The 26167-nt window shown below is 53.9% G+C and overlaps 1 pseudogene; it reads right to left on the bottom strand.

Annotated features, from left to right (window-relative positions):
- Nucleotides 1-23726: 23726 nt before the first annotated feature.
- Nucleotides 23727-24398, bottom strand: LOC146210204 (thymidine kinase 1 pseudogene; annotated as a pseudogene).
- Between the last annotated feature and the right edge of the window lie 1769 nt (nucleotides 24399-26167).

Raw genomic sequence — 26167 nt, 5'->3', positions numbered from 1 at the left:
CACACGCAGAGAGAAAAAGCATTTTCACTGTATACAAAAACTGTTGCGATTGCCACTTGTCACCAATTCCGCACATACGAATAAAGTTGTTAAAAAAAAAAATACGCCCCTGGCCAGCATCCCAGTAAATGTGCATATCGTAAGAAATTTAGCATTGGAATTAAAAAGCACGGATTTATTTACGAGCCGGCAAGGTTCGCTCCACAGTTCTTTCTTCTTAAGTTTCCAGTCTCACCGCATGTTAAACAGCGGTCGCTTAACTAGTCCTGAGAGCAAAAACTTGGCTGTTGAGTGTCCAGCGCTGCGTAAAAATACAGTGAAGGAAATTGTTTATTGGGGCCTTCGAAATCAGTTCGGATTGAAACGTCAGGAAGGGTGTAAATAATACTCTGGGACGTACTGAGGGCCGCTTTTCCAAACCGCGTCTGCCGGGGCGATATCGCGTAGGGAGATAGAGCGGCTTTGCCGCAGCACACCTTGCCATTTCTTTCTCTACGGAGCTCGTTGCGACTAAAAAAAAGGCGCCAGAGCTATTGTATGTAGCAAACGCGTACGATTCGTCCGCGTCAAGTCTCGATCGGGGGACGCAAAAGCGTCGCAAAAGCGTAGCGCGGAAAAGCCGACTTAAAGCAGCCTAATATTGCGAACGGGACCAATTTTCACGTTCTTTTAATATTTCTTCACGCGTTGAATTCGATTTGCGTAATTTTTAAACGCTTGCAGCAATAATATGGCATCGAACCTGTCATGCTCGTCGCTAGTTCACGCACGGCGAGAGGGGAAATTTTGTTACTCCCGTCGTTTACCCGCGTTTTCTCAAAGCCTGTTTACTACTGAAATCGGACCACAAGTCGCCTAGTGTGGGAGGAGAACTGTGAAGGGAGTAGAACTGCCTCTCCACACACACACACGCAGAGAGAAAAAGCATTTTCACTGTATACAAAAACTGTTGCGATTGCCACTTGTCACCAATTCCGCACATACGAATAAAGTTGTTAAAAAAAAAAAATACGCCCCTGGCCAGCATCCCAGTAAATGTGCATATCGTAAGAAATTTAGCATTGGAATTAAAAAGCACGGATTTATTTACGAGCCGGCAAGGTTCGCTCCACAGTTCTTTCTTCTTAAGTTTCCAGTCTCACCGCATGTTAAACAGCGGTCGCTTAACTAGTCCTGAGAGCAAAAACTTGGCTGTTGAGTGTCCAGCGCTGCATTAAAATACAATAAAATAAATTGTTTATTGGGGCCTTCGAAATCAGTTCGGATTGAAACGTCAGGAAGGGTGTAAATAATACTCTGGGACGTACTGCGGGCCGCTTTTCCAAACCGCGTCTGCCGGGGCGAAATCGCGTAGGGAGATAGAGCGGCTTTGCCGCAGCACACCTTGCCATTTCTTTCTCTATGGAGCTCGTTGCGACTAAAAAAAAAAGGCGCCAGAGCTATTGTAGCAAACGCGTACGATTCGTCCGCGTCAAGTCTCGATCGGGGGACGCAAAAGCGTCGCAAAAGCGTAGCGCGGAAAAGCCGACTTAAAGCAGCCTAATATTGCGAATGGGACCAATTTTCACGTTCTTTTAATATTTCTTCACGCGTTGAATTCGAGTTGCGTAATTTTTAAACGCTTGCAGCAATAATATGGCATCGAACCTGTCATGCTCGTCGCTAGTTCACGTACGGCGAGAGGGGAAATTTTGTTACTCCCGTCGTTTACCCGCGTTTTCTCAAAGCCTGTTTACTACTGAAATCGGACCACAAGTCGCCTAGTGTGGGAGGAGAACTGTGAAGGGAGTAGAACTGCCTCTCCACACACACACACGCAGAGAGAAAAAGCATTTTCACTGTATACAAAAACTGTTGCGATTGCCACTTGTCACCAATTCCGCACATACGAATAAAGTTGTTAAAAAAAAAAATACGCCCCTGGCCAGCATCCCAGTAAATGTGCATATCGTAAGAAATTTAGCATTGGAATTAAAAAGCACGGATTTATTTACGAGCCGGCAAGGTTCGCTCCACAGTTCTTTCTTCTTAAGTTTCCAGTCTCACCGCATGTTAAACAGCGGTCGCTTAACTAGTCCTGAGAGCAAAAACTTGGCTGTTGAGTGTCCAGCGCTGCGTAAAAATACAGTGAAGGAAATTGTTTATTGGGGCCTTCGAAATCAGTTCGGATTGAAACGTCAGGAAGGGTGTAAATAATACTCTGGGACGTACTGAGGGCCGCTTTTCCAAACCGCGTCTGCCGGGGCGATATCGCGTAGGGAGATAGAGCGGCTTTGCCGCAGCACACCTTGCCATTTCTTTCTCTACGGAGCTCGTTGCGACTAAAAAAAAGGCGCCAGAGCTATTGTATGTAGCAAACGCGTACGATTCGTCCGCGTCAAGTCTCGATCGGGGGACGCAAAAGCGTCGCAAAAGCGTAGCGCGGAAAAGCCGACTTAAAGCAGCCTAATATTGCGAACGGGACCAATTTTCACGTTCTTTTAATATTTCTTCACGCGTTGAATTCGATTTGCGTAATTTTTAAACGCTTGCAGCAATAATATGGCATCGAACCTGTCATGCTCGTCGCTAGTTCACGCACGGCGAGAGGGGAAATTTTGTTACTCCCGTCGTTTACCCGCGTTTTCTCAAAGCCTGTTTACTACTGAAATCGGACCACAAGTCGCCTAGTGTGGGAGGAGAACTGTGAAGGGAGTAGAACTGCCTCTCCACACACACACACGCAGACAGAAAAAGCATTTTCACTGTATACAAAAACTGTTGCGATTGCCACTTGTCACCAATTCCGCACATACAATAAAGTTGTTAAAAAAAAAAATACGCCCCTGGCCAGCATCCCAGTAAATGTGCATATCGTAAGAAATTTAGCATTGGAATTAAAAAGCACGGATTTATTTACGAGCCGGCAAGGTTCGCTCCACAGTTCTTTCTTCTTAAGTTTCCAGTCTCACCGCATGTTAAACAGCGGTCGCTTAATTAGTCCTAAGAGCAGAAACTTGGCTGTTGAGTGTCCAGCGCTGCGTAAAAATACAGTGAAGGAAATTGTTTATTGGGGCCTTCGAAATCAGTTCGGATTGAAACGTCAGGAAGGGTGTAAATAATACTCTGGGACGTACTGAGGGCCGCTTTTCCAAACCGCGTCTGCCGGGGCGATATCGCGTAGGGAGATAGAGCGGCTTTGCCGCAGCACACCTTGCCATTTCTTTCTCTACGGAGCTCGTTGCGACTAAAAAAAAGGCGCCAGAGCTATTGTATGTAGCAAACGCGTACGATTCGTCCGCGTCAAGTCTCGATCGGGGGACGCAAAAGCGTCGCAAAAGCGTAGCGCGGAAAAGCCGACTTAAAGCAGCCTAATATTGCGAACGGGACCAATTTTCACGTTCTTTTAATATTTCTTCACGCGTTGAATTCGATTTGCGTAATTTTTAAACGCTTGCAGCAATAATATGGCATCGAACCTGTCATGCTCGTCGCTAGTTCACGCACGGCGAGAGGGGAAATTTTGTTACTCCCGTCGTTTACCCGCGTTTTCTCAAAGCCTGTTTACTACTGAAATCGGACCACAAGTCGCCTAGTGTGGGAGGAGAACTGTGAAGGGAGTAGAACTGCCTCTCCACACACACACACACAGACAGAAAAAGCATTTTCACTGTATACAAAAACTGTTGCGATTGCCACTTGTCACCAATTCCGCACATACAATAAAGTTGTTAAAAAAAAAAATACGCCCCTGGCCAGCATCCCAGTAAATGTGCATATCGTAAGAAATTTAGCATTGGAATTAAAAAGCACGGATTTATTTACGAGCCGGCAAGGTTCGCTCCACAGTTCTTTCTTCTTAAGTTTCCAGTCTCACCGCATGTTAAACAGCGGTCGCTTAATTAGTCCTAAGAGCAGAAACTTGGCTGTTGAGTGTCCAGCGCTGCGTAAAAATACAGTGAAGGAAATTGTTTATTGGGGCCATCGAAATCAATTCGCATTGAAACGTCAAGAAGGGTGTAAATAATACTCTGGGACAAACTGCGGGCCGCTTTTCCAAACCGCGTCTGCCGGGGCGATATCGCGTAGGGAGATAGAGCGGCTTTGCCGCAGCACACCTTGCCATTTCTTTCTCTATGGAGCTCGTTGCGACTAAAAAAAAGGCGCCAGAGCTATTGTAGCAAACGCGTACCATTCGTCCGCGTCAAGTCTCGATCGGGGGACGAGTCGTCGCAAAAGTGTAGCGCGGAAAAGCCGACTTAAAGCAGCCTAATCTTGCGAATGGGACCAATTTTCACGTTCTTTTAATATTTCTTCACGCGTTGAATTAGATTTGCGTAATTTTTAAACGCTCGCAGCATTAAAATGGCATCGAACCTTTCATGCTCGTCGCTAGTTCACGTACGGCGAGAGGGGAAATTTTGTTACTCCCGTCGTTTATCCGCGTTTTCTCAAAGCCTGTTTACCACTGAAATCGGACCACAAGTCGCCTAGTGTGGGAGGAGAACTGTGAAGCGAGTAGAACTGCCTCTCGACACACACACACACACACACACACACACGCACACACACACACACACACACACACACAGACAGAGAGAGAAAAAGCATTTTCAATGTATACAAGAACTGTTGCGATTGCCACTTGTCACCAATTCCGCACATACGAATAAAGTTGTTAAAAAAAAAATACGCCCCTGGCCAGCATCCCAGTAAATGCGTAAATCGTAAGAAATTTAGCATTGGAATTAAAAAGCACGGATTTATTTACGAGCCGGCAAGGTTCGCTCCACAGTTCTTTCTTCTTAAGTTTCCAGTCTCACCGCATGTTAAACAGCGGTCGCTTAATTAGTCCTAAGAGCAGAAACTTGGCTGTTGAGTGTCCAGCGCTGCGTAAAAATACAGTGAAGGAAATTGTTTATTGGGGCCTTCGAAATCAGTTCGCATTGAACCGTCAAGAAGGGTGTAAATAATACTCTGGGACGTACTGCGGGCCGCTTTTCCAAACCGCGTCTGCCGGGGCGAAATCGCGTAGGGAGATAGAGCGGCTTTTCCGCAGCACACCTTGCCATTTGTTTCTCCATGGAGCTCGTTGCGACTAAAAAAGGGACGCGAAAGCTGTTGTAGCAAACGCGTACCGTTCGTCAGCGTCAAGTCTCGATCGGGGGACGAGTCGTCACAAAAGCACAGCGCGGAAAAGCCCAAGAAAAGCGGCCTAGCATTGCAAATTGGACCAATTTTCACGTCCTTTTAATATTTCTTCACGCGTTGAATTAGATTTGGGTAGATTTTTAAACGCTGGCAGCATTAAAATGGCATCGAACATTTCATGCTCGTCGCTAGTTCACCTACGGCTAGAGGGAAAATGTTGTTACTCCCGTCGTTTACCCGCGTTTTCTCAAAGCCTGTTTACCCCTGAAATCGGACCACAAGTCGCCTAGTGTGGGAGGAGAGCTGTAAAGGGCGTAGAACTGCCTCTCGATACACACACACACACACACACACACACACAAACACACACACAGAAAAAGCATTTTCAATGTATACAAGAACTGTTGCGATTGCCACTTGTCACCAATTCCGCACATACGAATAAAGTTGTCAAAAAAAAAAAATAAAAAAATACGCCCCTGGCCAGCATCCCAGTAAATGTGTATATCGTAAGAAATTTAGCATTGGAATTAAAAAACACGAATTTATTTACGAGCCGGCAAGGTTCACTCCACAGTTACACATCCGTAATTTTCTTAAGTTTCCAGTCTCACCGCATGTTAAACAGCGGTCGCTTAACTAGTCCTAAGAGCAGAAACTTGGCCGTTGAGTGTCCAGCGCTGCGTAAAAATACAATAAAGGAAATTGTTTATTGGGGCCTTCGAAATCAGTTCGCATTGAACCGTCAAGAAGGGTGCAAAATAATACTCTGGGACGTACTGCGGGCCGCTTTTCAAAACCGCGTCTGCCGGGGCGATATCGCGTAGGGAGATAGAGCGGCTTTGCCGCAGCACACCTTGCCATTTCTTTCTCTATGGAGCTCGTTGCGACTAAAGAAAAGGCGCCAGAGCTGTTGTAGCAAACGCGTACCATTCGTCCGCGTCAAGTCTCGATCGGGGGACGAGTCGTCGCAAAAGTGTAGCGCGGAAAAGCCGACTTAAAGGGACACTAAAGAGAGAAAGCAAGTGGGTTTGCATCGATAGAATGCCAGTTCCTGATTACAAAAAGACCACTCTTACTGAAAACAGAGCTGTTATAAGGTAGCAAAGAAGAATAACAGAAATACAGGTATCGCCACCACAGCCAAACGGCTGAGGCTCGCAACTATAAATCACGTGACGCGCTAGGGATCCCGGAGGCTGAAAAATTTGAATTACGTTGAATGTTTGAATGCGGTAGTACGTTTTTTCTCAAACATGATAACACGCTTTTATCATACGTAAACGACGGCGAAAATACAACGTAAACGTTGCAAGGCCAATACAAAAATATACTTAGGGGCGCCACAGGCGCCCACTTCAGTTTTGGTTATGTTTCGGCTCAGGCATTTCCTGCGCACTCAGATTGTTTCTTTGAACCTGCAGCGCCCAAATTACGAGCTTGGAGCAGCAGATGCGCCTTGATGGTTCCCATTTTAGCATTCGGAGGCAGGAGCGAGCGAAATCCGCTACCGCCGACACGCTCCTTCGTTCACACTTCTGCGCCAACATATCGCCGCCGTTGCCGCTTCGACTGCGACCTGACCGCTTGACTGCAGCTACGTACGCCACGAAAAGCATACATATGCTAAGTACCGAAGGAAGAACGCATTATCATTCAATTGTTCACTAAATCATGGCACATCTGACCAACATATACTGCGTCAACAAGACCTTCAACGTGCTATGTGCAGGCGTCGTAAACAAAAGGGGCATACATGCCGCCAATGCCAAGGAGAGCGTCGATATATTGCGCTCGTCGCCCGGCGAAAAAAGGGCCTAGGGTAAAAAGTAAAAACTAAAAATTACGAAGCACCAGAAATACATTACAGAAGGTTGAAATATCGATTTGTAAAAAAGGAAAAAAAAATGCCAGAAGTGGTGAGACTCGAACACGCTACTGCTTGCTCCGTAACGCTCGGCGCTAACCGCTCGGTTACGCCGCGCATCAAGAAGCTTGAGAATATTTCTAGTTTTTATGTCATGGCCCCATTTACAGTAAAGTGTTTCTGCTGCCGGTCTAAAAAATACTTCTTGATCATCGGCGCATGCTGCTTGCTTTCACGTCTTGCAACTAATGTTCTGGATGCCTATACTCCGTTTCATACATCAAGTGCAACACTACCAAAGCTACAGCTCTTGTTTGCGCTATCCGTATCCGCGATAAAAAATTGTGCCTGCTCTTGACGAGAGAAAATAATAGTTGCTTTGTCTGCAAGCTTAATACATTTTACATTTGCCATGAACTTCATAAAAAGCACCTTTTTTAGTGAGAAATTGTCGGATTTGGCTAATTTGTATGTTTTTTTATGTAGTTTTTGGTCGTGCCGCGTTTTGCTGCCCCGCAACCTTGCCAGCTGTGCCACCAGATGGCGCTGGCTGTGCCTTCCGCGCTGCGCATCTCTTTTTTTGAGAAAATGGTTCTTTGGTACGCATTTTTTCTATAAGATCCGCTCTGTGAAGATGTTTAAGCATGCGAAGCATGTTATTGCAAACGTGTATGCTCGGAATAGAGCCCGTTTCGGCAGGAACCACTCGCCCACAGAACGAGCGTGTAGTGATACGCCTCCTGTTTTTTTCCTAGCGGACTGTTTCCGTAGCTTTCGCTGCGTGGCACCTGATGTATGAAACGGAGTATATGCGCACTATATTGTGCAGTGGATCCAATTTCACAAGTGGAATTTAACAGAGCTGGCAAACGTAGTGGCGCCGGCACTTCGGTCATGTTCTGCTACCGTGGACGTAATTTTCGCTGAACACGGAGCTGTAGCACAAACCTTGAAGGAAAAAAGTGCGACGAAGCTTCAAAAATGACAAGCGCAGCAGCGAGGACACTATTTTGCTGGTAACTAAATCTTATTTATATGTAAACATGTCTGGAAGCGTTGGGATGACCGAGGGCTCGGTTTGCTTATACACAGTGCAAGAAGGAGCACAAAAGCTCAATATCTCAGCAATTATTCGATTTTTCGATGCCGGATATGCGGCGACAATGCAACCAAATGTAGTTTATTAGATTTTCATACCATATTTGGCTGTCTTTAGTGTCCCTTTAATGCATGCGGGCCTGCCACGTCTTATGCGCTCGAATATTTCATTATTGCGGGACGATGGCCTTGCGACCTCCCCTCATCACCAGCCTCACGAAGGGCTGTCTCCACATACGAACTCTATCTTCCGTAGCCAAGCGAAGGAACTATGGAAACAATAATTGGGTACAGTACTGGGATCAAGTATGCTTTCACTGAAGCATGCATACTCGCCGCATATACCGGCCTTAGCGAGAAGGTGTTCACCAGCCCCAAGTGGGACTCTGTCCACATGACATCTGTCTTCCGTAGCCAAGCAAAGGAACTTGGAGAGCAATAATTGGGTACAGTACTGGCATCTCGTATGCTTTCGCAGAAGATGCATACTTGCCGCATGTACTGACCTAAGAGATGTTCACAAGCCTCACGAGGGGATGTGTCCATGTCTCTCTTCTGTAGCCAAGCGAAGGAACTAGGGGAGCAATAATTGGGTACAGTACTGGCATCTTGTATGCTTTCGCAGAAGCAGGCACTCTCGCCGCATACCGGCCTAAGCGAGAAGGTGTTCACCAGCCTCAAGAGGGGCTGTGTACACATATGATGTCTGTCTTCCGTAGCCAAGCGAAGGAAATAGGGGAGCAATAATTGGGTACAGTACTGGCATCTTGTATGCTTTCGCTGAAGCATGCATACTCGCCGCATATAACGGCCGTAGCGAGAAGGTGTTCACCAGGCTCACGAGGGGCTGTGTCCACATATGATGCCTGTCTTCCGTAGCCAAGCGTAGGAACTAGGGGAGCAATAATTGGGTACAGTACTGGCATCTTGTATGCTTTCGCAGAAACATGCATACTCGCCGCATGTACCGACCAAAGCGAGAAGGTGTTCACCAGCCTCACGAGGGGCTGTGCCCACGTCTGTCTTTTGCAGCCAAGCGAAGGAACTAGGGGAGCAATAATTGGGCACAGTTCTGCCATCTTGTATGCTTTCGCAGAAGAATGCATACTCGCTTCATGTACAAGCCTAAGCGAGAAGGTGTTCATCAGCCTCAAGAGGAGCTGTGTCCAAGTCTGTCTTCTGTAGCCAAGAGAAGGAACTTGCGGAGCAATAATTGGGTACAGTACTGGCATTATTGTATGCTTTCGCAGAAGCATGCATACTCGCCGCATGTACTGACCTAAGCGAGAAGGTGTTCACCAGCCTCACTAGGGGCTGTGCCCACGTCTGTCTTTTGTAGCCAAGCGAAGGAACTAGGGGAGCAATAATTGGGCACAGTACTGGCATCTTGTATGCTTTCGCAGAAGCATGCATACTCGCTTCATGTACAAGCCTAAGCGAGAAGGTGTTCATCAGCCTCACGAGGGGCTGTGTCCACATATGACGCCTGAATTCCGTTGCCAAGCGAAGGAACTAGGTGAGCAATAATTGGGCACAGTACTGGCATCTGGTATGCTTTCGCAGAAACATGCACACTCGACGAATGTACCGGCCTAAGCGAGAAGGTGTTCACCAGCCTCAAGAGGGGCTGTGTCCACATATGACGCCTGCCTTCCGTAGCCAAGCGACGGAACTAGGGGAGCAAAAATTGGGCACAGTACTGGCATCTTGTATGCTTTCGCAGAAGATGCATACTTGCCGCATGTACTGACCTAAGAGATGTTCACAAGCCTCACGAGGGGATGTGTCCATGTCTCTCTTCTGTAGCCAAGCGAAGGAACTAGGGGAGCAATAATTGGGTACAGTACTGGCATCTTGTATGCTTTCACTGAAGCATGCATACTCGCCGCATATACCGGCCTTAGCGAGAAGGTGTTCACCAGCCCCAAGTGGGACTCTGTCCACATGACATCTGTCTTCCGTAGCCAAGCAAAGGAACTTGGAGAGCAATAATTGGGTACAGTACTGGCATCTCGTATGCTTTCGCAGAAGATGCATACTTGCCGCATGTACTGACCTAAGAGATGTTCACAAGCCTCACGAGGGGATGTGTCCATGTCTCTCTTCTGTAGCCAAGCGAAGGAACTAGGGGAGCAATAATTGGGTACAGTACTGGCATCTTGTATGCTTTCGCAGAAGCAGGCACTCTCGCCGCATACCGGCCTAAGCGAAAAGGTGTTCACCAGCCTCAAGAGGGGCTGTGTACACATATTATGTCTGTCTTCCGTAGCCAAGCGAAGGAAATGGGGGAGCAATAATTGGGTACAGTACTGGCATCTTGTATGCTTTCGCTGAAGCATGCATACTCGCCGCATATAACGGCCGTAGCGAGAAGGTGTTCACCAGGCTCACGAGGGGCTGTGTCCACATATGATGCCTGTCTTCCGTAGCCAAGCGTAGGAACTAGGGGAGCAATAATTGGGTACAGTACTGGCATCTTGTATGCTTTCGCAGAAACATGCATACTCGCCGCATGTACCGACCAAAGCGAGAAGGTGTTCACCAGCCTCACGAGGGGCTGTGCCCACGTCTGTCTTTTGCAGCCAAGCGAAGGAACTAGGGGAGCAATAATTGGGCACAGTTCTGCCATCTTGTATGCTTTCGCAGAAGAATGCATACTCGCTTCATGTACAAGCCTAAGCGAGAAGGTGTTCATCAGCCTCACGAGGGGCTGTGTCCACATATGACGCCTGAATTCCGTTGCCAAGCGAAGGAACTAGGTGAGCAATAATTGGGCACAGTTCTGGCATCTTGTATGCTTTCGCAGAAACATGCACACTCGACGAATGTACCGGCCTAAGCGAGAAGGTGTTCACCAGCCTCACGAGGGGCTGTGTCCACATATGACGCCTGCCTTCCGCAGCCAAGCGAAGGAACTAGGGGAACAATAATTGGGTACAGTACTGGCATCTTCTATACTTTCGCAGAAGCATGCATACTCGCCGCATCTACCGCCCTAAGCGAGAAGGTGTTCACCAGCCTCAAGAGGAGCTGTGTCCAAGTCTGTCTTCTGTAGCCAAGAGAAGGAACTTGCGGAGCAATAATTGGGTACAGTACTGGCATTATTGTATGCTTTCGCAGAAGCATGCATACTCGCCGCATGTACTGACCTAAGCGAGAAGGTGTTCACCAGCCTCACTAGGGGCTGTGCCCACGTCTGTCTTTTGTAGCCAAGCGAAGGAACTAGGGGAGCAATAATTGGGCACAGTACTGGCATCTTGTATGCTTTCGCAGAAGCATGCATACTCGCTTCATGTACAAGCCTAAGCGAGAAGGTGTTCATCAGCCTCACGAGGGGCTGTGTCCACATATGACGCCTGAATTCCGTTGCCAAGCGAAGGAACTAGGTGAGCAATAATTGGGCACAGTACTGGCATCTGGTATGCTTTCGCAGAAACATGCACACTCGACGAATGTACCGGCCTAAGCGAGAAGGTGTTCACCAGCCTCAACAGGGGCTGTGTCCACATATGACGCCTGCCTTCCGTAGCCAAGCGACGGAACTAGGGGAGCAAAAATTGGGCACAGTACTGGCATCTCGTATGCTTTCGCAGAAGATGCATACTTGCCGCATGTACTGACCTAAGAGATGTTCACAAGCCTCACGAGGGGATGTGTCCATGTCTCTCTTCTGTAGCCAAGCGAAGGAACTAGGGGAGCAATAATTGGGTACAGTACTGGCATCTTGTATGCTTTCGCAGAAGCAGGCACTCTCGCCGCATACCGGCCTAAGCGAGAAGGTGTTCACCAGCCTCAAGAGGGGCTGTGTACACATATGATGTCTGTCTTCCGTAGCCAAGCGAAGGAAATAGGGGAGCAATAATTGGGTACAGTACTGGCATCTTGTATGCTTTCGCTGAAGCATGCATACTCGCCGCATATAACGGCCGTAGCGAGAAGGTGTTCACCAGGCTCACGAGGGGCTGTGTCCACATATGATGCCTGTCTTCCGTAGCCAAGCGTAGGAACTAGGGGAGCAATAATTGGGTACAGTACTGGCATCTTGTATGCTTTCGCAGAAACATGCATACTCGCCGCATGTACCGACCAAAGCGAGAAGGTGTTCACCAGCCTCACGAGGGGCTGTGCCCACGTCTGTCTTTTGCAGCCAAGCGAAGGAACTAGGGGAGCAATAATTGGGCACAGTTCTGCCATCTTGTATGCTTTCGCAGAAGAATGCATACTCGCTTCATGTACAAGCCTAAGCGAGAAGGTGTTCATCAGCCTCACGAGGGGCTGTGTCCACATATGACGCCTGAATTCCGTTGCCAAGCGAAGGAACTAGGTGAGCAATAATTGGGCACAGTTCTGGCATCTTGTATGCTTTCGCAGAAACATGCACACTCGACGAATGTACCGGCCTAAGCGAGAAGGTGTTCACCAGCCTCACGAGGGGCTGTGTCCACATATGACGCCTGCCTTCCGCAGCCAAGCGAAGGAACTAGGGGAACAATAATTGGGTACAGTACTGGCATCTTCTATACTTTCGCAGAAGCATGCATACTCGCCGCATCTACCGCCCTAAGCGAGAAGGTGTTCACCAGCCTCAAGAGGAGCTGTGTCCAAGTCTGTCTTCTGTAGCCAAGAGAAGGAACTTGCGGAGCAATAATTGGGTACAGTACTGGCATTATTGTATGCTTTCGCAGAAGCATGCATACTCGCCGCATGTACTGACCTAAGCGAGAAGGTGTTCACCAGCCTCACTAGGGGCTGTGCCCACGTCTGTCTTTTGTAGCCAAGCGAAGGAACTAGGGGAGCAATAATTGGGCACAGTACTGGCATCTTGTATGCTTTCGCAGAAGCATGCATACTCGCTTCATGTACAAGCCTAAGCGAGAAGGTGTTCATCAGCCTCACGAGGGGCTGTGTCCACATATGACGCCTGAATTCCGTTGCCAAGCGAAGGAACTAGGTGAGCAATAATTGGGCACAGTACTGGCATCTGGTATGCTTTCACAGAAACATGCACACTCGACGAATGTACCGGCCTAAGCGAGAAGGTGTTCACCAGCCTCAACAGGGGCTGTGTCCACATATGACGCCTGCCTTCCGTAGCCAAGCGACGGAACTAGGGGAGCAAAACTTGGGCACAGTACTGGCATCTTGTATGCTTTCGCTCTAGCATGCATACTCGCCGCATGTACCGGCGTAAGCGAAAAGGTGTTCACCAGCCTCACCAGGGGTTGTGTCCACATATGACGCCTGCCTTCCGTAGCCAAGCGGAGGAACTAGGGGAGCAATAATTGGGCACAGTACTGGCATCTTGTATGCTTTCGCAGAAGCATGCATACTCGCTGCATGAAATATAGAAAATGGTAGGTTTAATACTAAGAGACATAAAAGTGAGGTATTATTATTCTAGTTTAAACAACGAAGAAATGGACATGGCAGGGCATTTAATATTCAGGCAAGCTAGTCGATGATTGCTATATGGTAACTGACTGCATTTCAAAAGAAGGCAAATGTCACAGAGGGAGGCAGAAAGGTGGGCAGATGAGATCAGGACGTTTCTGAGGACTAGGCAGGTGCAGCTGGCACAAGACACGGTTAATTAGCTGGTGTATATGGCAGAGGCCTTTCCCCTGCCGTGGGTGCGGTCAACCTGATGGCAATGGTGTGCATTGAAAAGCACTCATAATATTTCCAAACAAATATAAGTGTTTACCATGTTATGCCATTATTGCTATGCATACACCTGAGTCACACGCACTGTATGTCATGTGCGGATTATCCTTTATTTAGCTTGTTTTTACTGACAGTGCAGACTACATATATGGAAATTAGAGTATGTGTTTCATGTATTTTGTATTGCATGCATAGTTAATCTCTGTCTTGTAATTCCTGTACAAGGCTTCATTTTCTATTCTTCTTTGTAATGAAATTGCGTTCATTCCATTGTAAATAATATACATAATAAATAAACTTGAATTTGCAATGACCTCGAAGTCTTCCCTGCATATCATGCCTTCCTCGAGGAAATGCTCGCGGCATCCCGTACTGCAAGCGTTGCAAACTCGTGGGCGGAGCTTTGAACTAGCTTGTATTCGTTTTTTTATGGCTCCATTCGCCGTACGAGTTGAGAGGGAAAATTGGAAGGGTCATTTTTAATCGCCGATATCTCTGGTGTTGCAGAAGCTAGATCAAAAATTTTTGCGGGAGATTGATGGTTGGTTCAATAACTATCATTGTTATGGCGTTGTTTACCCTTCTTTGTGACCCCTTTCAGGGGACGTTTAACTAGCTGGCAAAGGTTTTTGTCCAGTTAAATAACATAGAAGTGTTTAAATTTCAACGGTAGGATCGAATGAGAGCAGGCATAATAAAAATGCAGCTTTGATCAATGCTGCTGTGAGAGACATGGTAAACATTAGTGTTATAATTAGCTTATTTTGTTTATTTATTTTCCTTAACGGTTTATTTATTATTGTAAATTAAGTAGAAGAAAAAAATTTTTCTGGACCCATGATTTCCCCCCCCCCCCAGGATACCTGTATTTCTGTTATTCTTCTTTGCTACCTTATAACAGCTCTGTTTTCAGTAAGAGTGGTCTTTTTGTAATCAGGAACTGGCATTCTATAGATGCAAACCCACTTCCTTTCTCTCTTTAGTGTCCCTTTAAGGCTCCCTGGTTTCAAGTGGATGTGGGAATTTCTAGCCAGCGGAGCCGCCCGTGCATTTGTAAACATTTCCTACTCTGCAAATGTGATTGCTAGCAATGAATAAAGAAGCTTTGCTCCCATTGTCTCTGATGTGCGAGTGTGACGGACGACGACGGGGCGGGCGGAGCAGCTCCGCCTCCCGCCTCCTCTATCTCTCTCATATATAGGAGTGCCTTTTCGTTCTCGGTCGTTACGGATCATGTCTACGTGTAAGGTAGAAGATTGCCAGCTGAAAACGCCGCAGGGCCACGCTCGCGCGGTCTGGGCATTGCGCAAAACGCCGCTTCAGCTCGGTTACATTCCCAGAGGGTGCAGCGACGAAGTGTGCTTTTCCCAAGATGGAATGTTCCCCGATTGCGCTCCCGCGGAGCCGGTGTTGGGGATCGCGTGTCGCTGCCCCGGAAAACACGTCGGCGGAGGCATAGCGGAGACGCCGGACGACGAATACGTGGGAGCGAGCCTTATGTTTGATCATACGTGCTGGAGGAGGGTATGTTTGTGGCACGTTGCCTCGTTTATGCCAATCCTCTGTTACTGATGCGCGAAACCGCTGTTACTGTTGTGCCAATTCCTTCTCTTACTGTTGTGCCATTTGCAGCTCTATATCGGCCGACGTACGCAACGGGGGACAGCCGCTGCCGCCACAGCGCAGCAAAAGGATTCCTGTCACGAGATTACGCTGGACGAACAGACGCTGCTGTTTCACATCTTTGGGGATTCTCGGCGCACCCTGCACACCTTGGAAATTGCCAACGTGCGCCTGGACGTGCTCCAGCCGTGCACGTTTGCGTGCAAAGGTGTGGACACTCTGCGGCTAATCGACACCGACGTCCGAGGGCCGTACGCTCTCGAACTACTCAAATCCATGTTTGCTGCCATGAATGGTGGCCCGGGCAGCCTGGAGATTGTGTATACGAAACGCCACGGATCGGTGAGAGGCTCCTCCCCCGCCAGCTTTGTTTGAGGTTGCAATTTTGACTCCCCCGTCCTTTTCGCAGGCAACCACACTGCAAGCGCTGGATCGGTGGCCCGCCAATGTCCCGCTCAGGACTGTGGCAGTGCGAGCGAGCAGTGCGTGTGTTCTCTGCCCGCTGACAGCCGCATTGCGGGCGTCCAGGAAACTACTAGAGACACTCGTGATCCACCAGCCGACCCGGACGCCATGCACGAGCCACAACACCAGAACGCGGAGGAAGAGGAAGCGCAAAATCGGCACCGACGACGAAGACGACGACGTCGCCGAGGAAGAGGAGGAGGAAGAGGAGGACCTGGTGGGAGCTCCGGTGCAGGCGCTCGAACTGCTGGGCATTTGCGAACGCCTGTCCATGCTCGCGTTGGATGGGTGGATGTTTGGACAAGCCCTGCGCCACAGCCTGGTGGCCCGCGTCGTTGTTCCTCACTTGGAGCGCTTGACACTTTTCGAAGCGAGCGGCCTGCGACTGGTTACGCCTTCCCGTCTGCACGCGGAGTTGCACGCGATACTGACCGGTGCCGCCGCGGAGACAGGGGCACGGCCGAAACACGTGGAGATGGGCGCGTACGACCCGACGCTAGCGCATCAGGCCCGCAAGACTCGGCCGAGGCTCGCGCGGGTCCTGGCCGCAGGAAGCGCAGGCGCCGTCGCCGCCGTAGACGAAACAGACGCGCCCGCCCTGACTTTGGACTGGCTGAGTCTACTGCGAATCAACTGTCGCCAGCCAACGGCGGACGCGGTCGCTCTAGTCCGAGCAGCGCTGGAAACCGCGGGCGAGTGCGTCGAGATCGTGGGCCTTTCGCTAGGGCAAGTGCCTTATCGGTTACGGCGGCAGCAATCTGGCGCAAGTACCGAAAGCTCGCATCCTGCGGTGGCCATACGAGTGAGGTGGACAAGCCGCACGACGGGCATTTGCGCCTCGTTCGAGATGCCCGTGTCCGCTCCCGATCCCTGGAACGTTGGAGACATCGTGGAGGCCTTTGCGGGCAACAGCGCCACTTTTCCGAGCCTGGCGTGGACACCAGCAGCAGCAGCGAGGACGACGACGAGGACTCGGCAGCTCTCGGTGGGCCCTGGCTGTGCATGGCACGAGAACGACAACCTTGCAGCACTGTTGCACTGTGCTGCAAGATGTCCCAACTTTACGGCCTACGAGAATTCGTTTGCAACGCTGACAACTGCACAGGGCGCGGCGCTGCTCACGACGCTACTCACGTTGACTCGGATGGAGACACTACATCTAGACTCAGCTCCAGGCTTTCTCGGCTCAGTCTCGTTGGCAACGAGCAATGCCTTGCTGACACTGTCTAGGTGAGGTTGTGCGATGCGCGCGTATCTCGTCAACACACACTAATTTCTCTTCTTTTTCGCAGGCCCAGCCTGCACACGCTCGGCGGCTGCTCGGAATTGGCGTGGGGGGACGGCAAAGATTGGATGGAGGTTAACCTGTACCTTCTACGCACGGACGTGCCTTCGGTGGGCGCCCACTATCTGGCTCGCAATGCGGCCCTGTTTCACAGCGCCGTCGAGTTTGTGGCCACCGACCAAATGCCCGCGGAGTGCATCGAATACGGCGTTTGGCAACGTACCGCCATGGTTGCCGAAACCCTGGCCAGGCTGCAACGGTCGGATTTCGTGCAAGCCGTGGGCGAAAAGTTTGACGGCGACGGCTTTGCAAAGTGCTTGGCATTTTGCGCAGCGTTGGACGGTGAAACATACGCATACAACAACAATAGCGTCATCAATAAAGATTGTCTTGGTTGAGAAATGCTCCACATTTGTTTCATTGACTGCCGCTGTTTCTAGGGGCTCCCCCCACCTAAACGACACCTGTTGCCACGCTGGCACGGCGCAGGTGGCTGGGGAGCGGACCCTGCTGATCCAGTGCCAGCAACCCTTCACCGGGCGGGCTCTCCTGATTCGGTGCTGAGCCCGACTGCCCCTGCTGTTCCGGTGTAGCCACTCTTCCTGAGCCCCGACTGCCACTGCTGTTCCGGTCCAGCCACCGTTCCTGGCGGCGCCTGCCATCCAGCGCTGCTGGCCCCTTAGCCAGCAGGGGGCCATTTTTGGATAAGAGCCCAAATACAGCCAAATAATATCATTTAAGGCTGGCGTCACCATCATCTTGCGATCAATAAATGTCGCTTTGGTAAACAGCTCAGCTGTCTCGTTGTTGTCTTACGTGTGCAAAAATGGCATACGTGAACGTGGTGTTGCACTTTGCTGAAGAGGCGTCTCGCCTCGGCGGGCGAGCCTTGCAAATGGGCACACTGGAGATCATGCGCAGCATGTTGAAACGTAGCGATCTATTTTCCAAGCTGAAAATCGAGGCCATCAATCCCATACTTAAGGTTGGCACGGAAGGGGCGGACGCGACCAAGACATTGGTTACGCGAGGCGCCAAGTGCGAGGTGGTGATCAAGGGAAAGAAATTTGCCGACGTGGACGTCGATGCGTTTACGGCAGCCGTTCGTTCGGGCTCGGTCGATCGCTTGGCCAACGTCCTGGGTCACGAGGCCCGCACCCTAATCGACGCGGACGCGCTAAAGGAGGTGGCTACGGCTGCCCGAGAGTCTCGCGAATGGTCCAAGTCGAACGCCATCGCGGCCGCGCGCAGGGACGCGCTTGCCGAGGCGCGCAAGGGGCCCCAGCTTACTGCTGCCGAGGACGCAAAATTGGGCGCGCGCGGACGCGAAGTCGAGGTGCGAGATCCGCGCGTTCTCAAACAGATGGACGCGCTCAAGTCCCTGGTGGCCGATTCTAATGTAAAGAAATGGATCACGGTGCTCGGGTTCACCGTACAGGTGGGCGCGCTCGTGGGCGGCGTGGCGTTCATCGCCGACGCAATCTCCAAGCACAGGCGCGCGCATTCGGGCTGCGTCCGCACCGACTCCTCGGGCAAGCAGTGCAAAGCTATACTGTACACGCACCCCGATTTCAGGCCCACCGGCGGTTCGGTCGACCCGGGTCCCCCGCCCTGTACCGTGCTAGAAATGCCCCTCCAGCCCGAGGGCTTCAACGCGCTGATGGTAAAGGCCAGCCCGTGCATGGCAGTGTGTTCTAATTCGCTAATCAACGTCACGCGCACCGTGGCCGCCAGTTACGTGGAGCAGCAGGCCAGTACTTTGCAGTGGGTTGGCGACAACGCGCGCCCCGACGTGCTGGCCGCCCGACGAGAACAATTATTCAAACATCGAATCGTGAACGTTATGCAGTACGGCGGACTGCCGCCCGGAACGGGGGACGCGCCGACGTACGAGTGCCGCGATCTGACCTACCTAGACTCGCTAACCGACATGGCCGGCGGTCTCATCAGGAAAGCGGACCACGGACTAATGCATCTGCTCAAAATGGGCCTCATCACGGCCGGCGCCGTGGGCGCAGTGGGACTGGTGGGGTCCATACTGTTCCCGTACATAATCGGCACCGGCCGCCGCCGCAGCGACCCCGCGCCCCCCGTTGGACCTCAGGCCTTTGTTTACCACAAGCTCAAGGAGCCAGAGGAAGAGGACTACTTGTACGATTACGGCAGCAAATACGAAAACAGGAAGCCCTCCACTGGACGAACACCGGGAGTGTGGCGCCAAAGTAGGCGGCCGAGCACGGCCCCGCCGCCGTACAGCGCTGCAGACAGAAGACAATGATTTGAAATAAAGACATTTTTATTGCCTAACGCCTACGCGCCACATGTGGTTACTCGACAGATCTGCGAGATTTGCGTTTGTTGCTGTTGTTGCTAGCCGAAGGAATGTCGACTATGGAAAGAGGGGTCTCTTCGTTGCTATCTGTTGTTGTTATTGTCACTGGCGTCGTTGCAGCAGCAACTGCTACTGCGGCCGGTTCGGGCTCGGTGGGTACGGGCGCGGCGGGGGGTTGCTTCGAGGAAGATGACTGCTGCTGCTTTGCGGAGGCCGAAAAAGCGGCGCCTAGGCTAGACGGGGGTCGCGCAGGGAGGACCGAAGTGGGTGGCCCGGCGGTGCCCAGGCTAGACGGGGGGCGCGGAGGGAGCACCGAAGCGGGCGGCCCGGCGGCCAACGAGCTCGCGGGTCGCGCAGTTTGGTTCTGAGCCGGTTGCTGCTGCTGCGGCGGCTGAAAAGCGCTGGGTGTAATGGGTCTCGTTGCGACGGGACGCTGCACGCCCATCGGCGGTCGCGCTGTAGCGGCGGTGATGTCGACCAGGGCATTGGACACTTGCAGCAGAGCGTCTCGGCTCAGGTGAACGATATCCTCGAGACGCAGCACGGTGGTTTCGTGCGCCACGCGCCGAAACACGTCGAGCAGGGTGGGGGCTTCGCAACGGTATTCGAAAGTGCCGTCTCCCCGGTCAAAGTACGCGTTATCGCACACCGAGTAACAGGGGCTCTCTTTCGACGCGCGCTCGACGACGGCTCCGGCCGCGTCGTCGTAGTCGTCTTCTTCCCTGAGCGCCGTCGCTTCTTCGTCGTCTTCCGCGTCGTCGTCGTCTCGGTGCAGGACCGAGTGCTGGGCCCGTTCGAAGCGCAAAAGGCGTTCGCCCTCGGGCACGGGCGTCTCGTCGACCACTAAGCAGGCGGGTATGGAGCCCGGGCCGTATTCTATTTCGGCGCGTGTGTATCGCTCGACGCGACAGCGGCTTCCCGTGACGAGGTTGTAGCGCACGCATCCGGTGGTGCGACGCCGTATCTGTTCAAGAGCCGACAAGAGAAAGGCCCTGTCGATTCTGCCTCGTTCGGCAGCGTGGGCAGAGGCGCGCACTGCCTTGACGACGGCAGCCATGCGACGCACCGTTTCGGGAGTGACGCCCGGCGGGTGTTGTTCTTGGTCCTCTCCGAAAAGCAGTTTGGCGTCTCCTCGATACGGCTCGTCGTCGCTTTGAAACGTGGGCGGCAGTGCCGCGAGGCACAGTTCCGTTTCGTCGGCGGGCGCCGCCCGTAGCGCGTCGTCCTGTTCGTAGAGCCCGTAGCGCTGGGCGGCCAACCGCGTCTGCCTGCGCAACATCGCGTCGGCCTGCACTTGGGCCTTTAGCTCGCGGTCGGGGAACAAGCGGGCCGCGAGCGTCTCGACGTCGTAATTTCGCGTCAGCGCTCCAAACAGCGCGGCCGACACGTTGTGGGCTTCGGTGGTGCTCCAGTCTTGGTTGCTCCCACCGACGGGACGAGTGCGCGCGACCACAGTCAGCGTGCCGAGGCCGTCCGAGCGCACTCCCACCAGCCCCATGTGTCGGGCCAGCGCGTGCTTGGCTTCGGCGAACGGGACGCCCGAGCACAGCCACAAATCTATTTCGCGCCCGCGCAACTGAGCCCACCGCTGTATGCGAGACGTGAAGCGGACCACGTTCTCTCCCAGCAATGCGTATCGAGACATGGCTCAATAACGGGCTCGGTCGGCGTAAACGCGCCGGGCGCCAGTGCGCATCACGTTTATCTCTCTCTCTCTCTCTCGCGCGCGCGGTTAACTATTCTAACCGGCCACAAAAGTTTCTCAGTTGCCCCGCGGGCAAGCATGGCTACGTTCTATAGCGCCAACGAAATCGAGCCCCATCCAAACTGGATCGTCCCCAAGATCGATGGGCGCCACATGTCGGATACGTATTTCCTCATGGACATTATCGTTCGCCGGCGCAACCTGAATCCGCGGCGCCAACTGTTTCGCCTGTCGGCGTTCCGATGGAGCACCAACTTGCCCCGGGAAATCACTAACGTGCTCTTTGCCCTGCCCGTCGGCGGCGTGCCCAAGACGCAGGAGAAAGCGCTGCGCGCAAACAAGGTGCGCCTCGACCCGGGCGCTTGGCCGCCGCCGGCCAGCGACGCCAGCAAGTCGTGGGCGCGCTTGTACTGGGGCAATCGCCTGACCACGTACGTGGTGTGGGCAGTGCCCGCCTCCGACGACAGCAAACCCGAGGGCCTTCGCATGACGCGAGGAACCCTAACCTTCTATCCCCTGTACGCGTACGCGTGCCTGCAGCGTTACGAGCCCCTGCGCACGGCGCCCATGGTCGGCAAGCTGCACAACGTGCGCTACCTCATGAAGGAGCTCCGCGGCTGGCACGGTCCCGCGCTGCGCGCCGAGCTCAAGGAACAAGAGCTGTGGGCGTCGTGCCACGCCGAATACAACTACAGACAAGTGTACGCGGTGCTCGCGTCGTTCAGCTCCGCGGGGCCCGGCGCAGCGGTCTGGCTTCCGTGCAACGCCTCGTTCGAGTGGCGCAAAGTGCGCCGCTACGACGCAAAGCTGACCGGCGACAAGTGGCAGTGGAAGCCCGACGGCCTGAGCCCGGCACCGGCGAGCCAGAGCGCGACCGTGTTTCTGGACGAAGCGCTGCGGCCGGACGCGGCCATAGCGCTCATCGAGCAAATGCTGCGCGAGGTGGAACGACAGATAGGCGTGCGTGTGACGACCAACGCCCTCGACGAGCAGAACATGGAAACTTACCAGTACTTACACACGCGCGTCTTCACCCCGCTTTTGCACGCGATGCGCCACAGCAGCCTGTTTCCGCTCAATACGCAGGCGTGCGCCGCCGTGTACGTGGACAGCGTGATGGTGGCTCTGGCCGGGGACGCGCCCGAGGCCGGCCAGCACCTGAAGCGCTACGAAGAGCGCGTGCGGCTCTCGCGCGAGCTGCAGGCACTGCTCCCCAGCTACCAATGGGACTTTGGCAGGGGCACCCTGACGATGGAGGCGAGCGGCCGCTCGAGCAGCGTGCGCCATCGCCAGCTGGCCACGATGCGCACGATGGGCTACTGGCCCGTGGAGGTGGCGAGTCGCAGTCACCCGGTGTGCTACGACCTGATGCGAGCGCTATTCCTGACCGCCGAAAACGTGCGCGGGGCCCGCGCGGCCGTGCGCGGCGCTTGGCCCGTGCGCAAGCAGCGCGTGCCGGCCTCGGCGAGCGCGTGCTTCACCGTGTCACACACGGCCGAGGCGCTGGCGGCGGTGGTTCGGCGCCACGCGTTCCTGACGGCCGTCGCGCGGCGCTTTTGGCGCGCGCCCGTGGACGAGCTGCGCTACTTTCGAGACGTGCAATTGCTGGACATGTGGGGCGACCTCATGGACTCCGCGCTCGTGTTCCCGGAGTGGCACATTCTCGAGCTGCGCAGAGAATGGATCGCGGCGCGCGACCCGCTAAAGCTGCGGCGCAGAAAGCCGCAGGCCCACGGCGTCGACTACGAGGCGCGCGCGCTCAGCTCTATACTGACCACGATGAGGCGCCGGCGCCACGAGTCGGCGTCGCCGCAGCCGGGCCAGTGGTACCTGGCGCAGAGCAACGCGTACGTGCACGAGGGGGAGCCGCTGGTAAAGTACGACAGCGCCTTTCACGCCTACGACGACGAGTTGGCGCTCGACCTGTGCACGCAGCTGGACGCCGTGGCCGCGTCGCAGGCCAAACGATTCCGCGGGACGCCGCCCAAAGGAGCGTTTGCCACTTGGGTCCTGACTCTGCTGCTGGGCACGCACGAAAATCGCGCCGCAGAGGTTTGTGCGCCGCCGTTCGAGTACCCGTGGTGCGAATGGAACGACCCGAGCAAAGCGCCCGAGCCCTCCGATTTTCGCCTGCACTCGCCCATCACTTACGCGGCTCGGATTCTCACGGCGCACCAGGTCCTGTTCGAGGACGAGCTCGAGGCGGCCGTCAACGAGGGGCTGGGATTGCGCGTGCCAAACTGGCTCACGGTGGGCGAGCAGCTTCCAAGCACCGTTCGATTTAGCGGCAAGCTCCTCGACGGTAAGCAGGCGCTGCAGCGCGTCATCGAGACGGAACCCTCCAACTGGAAATTTTGGTACACGGGCGGCCGCATCGAAAGCGCAGGCGACCTCGACGTCAGCCTGAACGCGTTCACCACGGTGAGCGTGCGATTGCACCTGTGGCACTAGGTAGAAATAAAGCGACAGATATTGTTTTCACTGCGTTTCCTCTTTACGGTGAGCATGCGATTGCCCCCTGTGGCGCTAGGTAGAAATAAAGAGACAGATGTTGCTTTCACTGCGCTTGCTCTTTATTGTTGCACTCCTCGGCGTGGCACGCCCGGCAGACGGCTTTGTACTTGTCAATGCCGCCAATGAGATCGGTGTCGCTTTCGTCGATGTGCCTCCACGTAAACGAGGCGTCCCCGAAGCAGCTCTGGCACACGGCGCTGAGCTTGGTGACCCGCTCTGACTTGGGGACTAGCTCGACCACGACGGGGAACCCTCGGCGCAGATACGTGGCGTTGAGCGCGGCCACGATGACGACGACTCCGTGGTCGGTGGCCAGGCGCTCGGCAAAGGGCACCAGATCAGGGAAGAATTGGCCCTCGTCAATTCCGACGACATGGTAGGCAGAGGCCATCTCCAACAATGGGGCCAGCTCGAGCGCGGCGACGGCGTCCATCCGCTGCTTGTCGTGCGTGTACAGCTTGGCGGTCCGCAGACGCTGGTGTCGTCGCACCACGGGCGGCTCACGCTCGTCCACGATCCTTGGCTTCTCTTCTCCGGTGCGTTCTTCATCGTCTTCCTCCCCCCGGTCCGAATGGTCCGAATCGTAACGAGTGTCTCCCGCGTACTTGATCACCAAACACTTGTACTTGGCAATTTGGTATCGTTTGAGACGCCGCTGCAGTTCGGTCGTCTTGCCCGAAAACATGGGGCCGATAATGAGTTCGATTTCTCCCATTGCGGCGTTGTCACACACACACACACACTGTCTTGCGCGCGCGCGGTCTATATATCGGCCTCCAAGCACCGCCTCTATATGTCGCAATACGTAGCAGCACCGCCCTGTTCTCGGTAAAGTGCACAGTCATGTATTTGGTGTCTATGACGCAACCGTTGTGGAAAGCCAAACTGGAACAGCTTGGCGCTGCCAGGCGCAGCTCCGGGTAGTCAAGTTTCGCGAGGTACGCCGTCGAGATGCTTCGACGCCTGCGAGTGTTGCCCGGCGGCGGCCGTTCCTCTTCTCGCGGCCCGCGCAGTGCCGCGGAGGCCCTGGCGGACTGCACCGAGGCCTGGCGGCAGCGCTGCCCCCGCGTTTGGGCCGCTTTCCCTTACACGGCTACCTGTCACAGCGTGAACGTCGGGGGCGAGCAGGTGGGCTATCGCGTCGTCGATTTGCCGGGCGTGTACGAGATGGCAGCCGCCTGGGCGCACTCGCGCTGGGCCCACATTCTGGGAACCAACGCGGTGCCCCCGGCGCCCGGCTCCGTGGCGCGCGCCATTGGCAAAGCGACCACTGCCGAAAAGCCCAAACGCTCGCTGGTCGTGGCGTTGCTGGACCAGAGCGACTAGGAGCTGGCGAACAACTTGGCGTACGCGTTTCCCAAGAGGGTGCTCGGCAACGACGATCAGGGGCTGAGCGACCGCTACTTTTGGTTGGTAAAGGAGCCGCGCACGCATTACGACGCCGTGCTGGCATTTGTCACCGACTGTTGCGAGGGCCGCGCAGACACGAGAATCACGATCGACATGCTATAAGAGGCCGACATAGCAGACTGGGAGAAGCTTACCCTGATTTGGACAAATACAAATTGCTCAATAAAGAGACTCAGTGTGCTTTTCCGTCTCTCTGTCTCTATTCGCGCACTCCAAACAGCACGGCCCTCTGGGGCACGTAATAGCACGCCACAAACAGCGGATCGGCGACGCAGCCCGTGTGCATGACCCCGAGCTCGCCGCCGTCGCTGTCTTTGAGAACGTGCAGTCGCTTGCGCCACATCCACGCACCGATGCCCGCGAACGCGTGTCCCATGGCCACGAAGCGCTTGCAACCGATGGATGGCGGCACGCAGGTTCCGAGTCCCAGCAACACGGAGGAAACGCTCAGCACTCCGTCCGAACACTGGACGGCGACCCACTCTTGTTTGACGTAACACAGCGTTGCTCCCCACACGCCGGCCAACGCAAAGCCGGCCACGTTGACAGGCATGCACGTGCGGGTGAAGCAAACGACGTCGGCGCAGCGCAGCCGCTCGTCTCGCGCAACGTCAGCGGCCACGTCTCCCAGGGGCAACCCGTTCATGTCCAAATAGGCGACGCACACGGGGTAGCGGACGGCCAGCGCTCGGCAGCGGTGCGTCGTCGTCTCGAGCGCGGGCAGCGAACGCACCTCGCAAGGCTGCGGGATGCCCGGGCCGCCGTGCTGGAAGTTGTGGTAGCCGCGCGAGTTGGTCAGGAACAGGCCGCCGATGCCGGTGACGCGCGACAGAGCCACGTACACGAGCTTGCGGTCGTGCACGCCCGAGTACTCGATGACGGCGCTCTCGTAGGTGCTGCCCTGCGCCTTGTGAATGGTCATGGCGCTGGCCTGCACCACGGGGAACTGCGTTCGCTGGTAGGAGATGACGTACTGCGCGTCGACGTAGTCTTCCGAGTCGGTGTGCCGCACCAGGGGCACCCAGTACGGGCCCTGCGCCGGCTGAGGCACGCCGCTGGACGCGCGCACGCTGG

This window comes from Amblyomma maculatum, chromosome 1, assembly GCF_055883805.1.
Source record: "Amblyomma maculatum isolate TAMU_Amacu chromosome 1, ASM5588380v1, whole genome shotgun sequence".
NCBI classification, from domain to species: Eukaryota; Metazoa; Arthropoda; class Arachnida; order Ixodida; family Ixodidae; genus Amblyomma; species Amblyomma maculatum.
The sequence above is the reverse complement of the archived record's forward strand: the minus strand, read 5'-3'. Positions and strand labels throughout refer to the sequence as shown.